Raw genomic sequence first — 3,819 nt, 5'->3', positions numbered from 1 at the left:
GATTTGGCTATTTCAATCACACCCGTTGCTGAAAGGTGTATAAGATCGAGCACAAAGCCATGCGATTTCCATAGACAAACATTGACACCTTTCCAACAAGTCAGTTCGTTACATTTCTGCCCTACTAGAGTTGCCCCGGTCAACTGTAAGTGGTAGGCCACACAAGCTCACAGAACAGGACAGCTGAGTGCTGAAGCACCTAAAAATCATCTGTCCTTGGTTGCAACACTCACTACTGAGTTCCAAACTGCCTCTTGAAGCAACGTCAGCACAGGAACTGTTCGTCGGGAGCTTCAATAAATGGGTTTCCATGGCTGAGCAGCCGCACACAAGCTTAAGATCACCATGCGCAATGCCAAGCGTTGGCTGAAGTGGTGTAAAGCTCGCCGCCATAGGACTCTGGAGCAGTGGAAATGCGTTCTCTGGAGTGATGAATGACACTTTACCATCTGGCAGTTGTACGGACAAATCTGGGTTGGTGGATGCCAGGAGAATGCTACCTCCCCGAGTGCATAGTGTCAAATGGAGAGTTTGGTGGAAGAGGAATAATGGTCTGGGGATGTTTTTCATGGTTCAGGCTAGGCCCTTAGCTCCAGTGAAGGGAAATCTTAAAGCTAAAGTATACAATAACATTCTAGATGATTCTGTGCTTCCAACTTTGACAACAGTTTGGGGAAGGCCCTTTCCTGTTTCAGCATGACAAAGCAAGGTCCATACAGAAGTGGTTCATTGAGATCGATGTGGAATAACTTGACTGGCCTGCAAAGAGCCCTGACCTCAACCCCATCGAACACCTTTGGGATGACTTGGAACACTGAGTGCAAGCTAGGCCTAATCACCCAATCAGTGCCCGACTTCTCTAATGCTCTTCTGGCTAAATGGAAGTAAGTTCCTGCAGCAATGTTCCAACATCTAGTGGAAAGCCATCCTAGAAGAGTGGAGGCTATTATAGCAGAAGAGGGAAGCAACTCTATATTAATGCCCATGATTTTGGAATGAGATGTTCAACAAGCAGGTGTCCACATACTTTTGGCCATGTAGTGTATATCCTAATAACTTGCCATAGGGAAGCTCTGACTGTAGCCTAGTACCAGTTTGATCACTTGTGATTGGACCAGTAGCATAAATTATACCATATGCTCTCACCGCAGGAAGCTCGATGTAGACCCTCTCCATTGTGAATTCACGTGGACTTTAATGAATTTCGTATCGTTTGAATGGAAAACCGAGAATTAAACATGAATTGTTTTCCCATTTGTCACATCTAATACCAAAGGAAACATAACATACACTAAATAGAGGGACAGAATTACATTAACTAAGTTACGTCTACCACTGAATCCAGGTTGTGTTTGTTAATGCAGATAATTCCAAGCTAATTCCAACGCGTAGCATTGGTATCCTCACTAAAGTGGTAGGCATAGCCTACATATGGGTGGCATGTGAAACCACAGCACGACATAGCTCATTGCTAATAATAAAAGCTTTTTTTTTTAAACAGGCTTTAATTTAAACGATGCATCTGTCAGCAAATGGCGTATATTTATTTGATGCAGGAGGCTGTGACAGGTAAACACATCCGTTCCTCATCGTTTGGGCCATTCGGCGGGCAGCCACGACCGGGAGGGCTCGTGAGCTACTGCACGAGAAATACAATACTCAGCAACTACGCTGCCAGTACCGCACAGTGATACAATGGAGCACAATAGTTGATAACGCGAATATATTCTCTCTGATATCATAACGTCCACTACATAAACAGGCCAGTAGGCTATAGCTTATTGACTTGCAGTATGATACTGTATACGTGATTTGTTTTTGTGACCTGCTCTCATGCTGCTGGGTGGAAGCCAGGCAGCAAACTTTCATTCGTGGTGGACATTTGTGAAACAATGTATCGGTTTGTGAGTTCTATGTTTGCAATTTCGCTCTGTGGCATTGGCTACAAACTATCACAAAAGCAGTTTTTTCGGCCGCGCAGTAAAGCCAAGAATGTGTTAAACCGCATTATCCCGAAACGGGATAGAATTGAGGCACTGCTACAAAAGGTAACTACTATACCCATTCTCCCATGCAGCTCATCGCTACTACAGTAGCCTTATAGTCCCCGACGTGGTAAAGAAACATGGATCGCCTTATTTACTCAACACAGCCACATGCGCAAAATACCATTCAATAACTAATTCAAATCGTTTAATTATACAATTGATCCCCTTAAATCAATTAAGCTACAGAAGAAACGTTGAAAGCCCACAAACGTCAAATGAGTGAAAGGAAAGCCAAGCCAACCAGAGCCGCGGAATGCAGGTCTGTGACCAATGGGAGAGCTTGATTCGTGTTTCTGCAGTCTGTCAACATCGACTCTGCTGCATGAGGCCGTCCGGGGGTTTGGCTAGGTACTGTAGGCCTCGATGAATAGAAATAAGAACAAAGTTTGAAGCTACTAAAACATATTCCCGATTGTAAACAAAACACTGGAATAATCCCGCATACCGAGTCGTTCAATGCGAACAACGCTACACAGACGCGTGCCGCTGGTTCCCATCACATAATGGCACTTTCAAAGCCGCAGTCCGCTTGCTAGCGTTTAGCCAACAGTAGTACACTGACATCCATATCGGGGAAGTTGATAAGTTATATTTCCCAGAACATTTCGAAAATGGAAAGGACAGGTTTACCTTGTTCTAACTCTACGTGTCCGTCTTGATCACATCGCTGCGTGTGTTTTCCCGGCCAAAATAGAGTAAAACATGTCCATTGTCCCGTACCAGGAAGTCAGCGCTCTTCCAGAACAGAACACTTCTCAAACTCACTATGGAACCCCTGCAGGGCGCTGTGCAATCGATCCCACTCCAGGTAGCAATGCGCCGCCCGACGGGCTTATCTCACCCGCCATGTTGGATCCGAAACGAGGTTGCGGCACATAGTTGGCGAATAGTAAATGACCATTAGTTGTCACTTGCACCTTTTCATTTGCTAGAAAAAAACTTAACCACAAAGGAAAAGTAGTCTCATAGGCACCATGAAAAGAACAGCGCACGAGTCTTGCTATTAGCCTGTTAATTAATCCACCTGGTAGCCTATAAATTCATGATATTGATGTTAAAGGAAAACACTTTCTCAGAGTTCTCATTTCAAGCGAAAATATCTGGGGTCCTAAAAGTATTTTCTAGGTTATTTAGAATAGGCTACTTTGTTTTTTGTTACACAAAATTACACAAATTCTGCTATTCTGTTATTATTTGTAACCAGCAACTCATAGCCGTAACCCTTGTATTTGTTATTGAACGCTGAAGAACTAAAGTGTATATTCTGCAACGTGATACTGCTCTTCTTTTCTCAGCGGGCCACCAACAAAACAAACCAACCTCTATTTATCCTCAGTGTGAAGTATCCACTTGAGTCTAGCTATACAGTATACAGTATACATAGTCTAGCTATATAGTGTTTACATACCAGTGATCCCACTGAGGGAGAGAGAGACAACTGCTTGTATGCACAGCCAAGTCAGCCTTCAATACATTATCAACTTTTTAACAATGTTATACAAATATAATGTTTAAACAATGTTATAACAGGTCCTGAACCTATCCGTATGATCTGAAGGTTTTGCAAAACTGCACAGTACCTCTAGCTAAGGCCCTTGAGAACAAACAGAGTAGTTGTGTTTGCAGAACAGTGATAGTGGGAATGGCCACTTATTTTATTCTACAGATACCAAATAGCCTACCCCAAAACCCTTTAATCTTGAAAGTCATTTTATGCCTGCCAGTTTCCTGGTATATTATGTACAGTACCCACTTTTTAAAACAGGTATGA

The 3,819-nt window shown here is 43.2% G+C and overlaps 1 protein-coding gene across 1 annotated transcript in view; it reads right to left on the bottom strand.

Annotated features, from left to right (window-relative positions):
* The window catches only part of LOC115121444 (USP6 N-terminal-like protein), a 99,758-nt gene extending 96,848 nt beyond the window's left edge, over window positions 1-2,910 (bottom strand). Inside the window, exon 1 of the mRNA XM_065008245.1 lies at window positions 2,679-2,910. The gene's annotated coding sequence lies outside the window, so the exon portion shown is untranslated. The remainder of the gene's footprint in view (window positions 1-2,678) is intronic.
* Window positions 2,911-3,819: the final 909 nt, after the last annotated feature.

The sequence above is a fragment of the Oncorhynchus nerka genome, linkage group LG23, assembly GCF_034236695.1.
Source record: "Oncorhynchus nerka isolate Pitt River linkage group LG23, Oner_Uvic_2.0, whole genome shotgun sequence".
In the NCBI taxonomy this organism is placed as follows: domain Eukaryota; kingdom Metazoa; phylum Chordata; class Actinopteri; order Salmoniformes; family Salmonidae; genus Oncorhynchus; species Oncorhynchus nerka.
The sequence above is the reverse complement of the archived record's forward strand: the minus strand, read 5'-3'. Positions and strand labels throughout refer to the sequence as shown.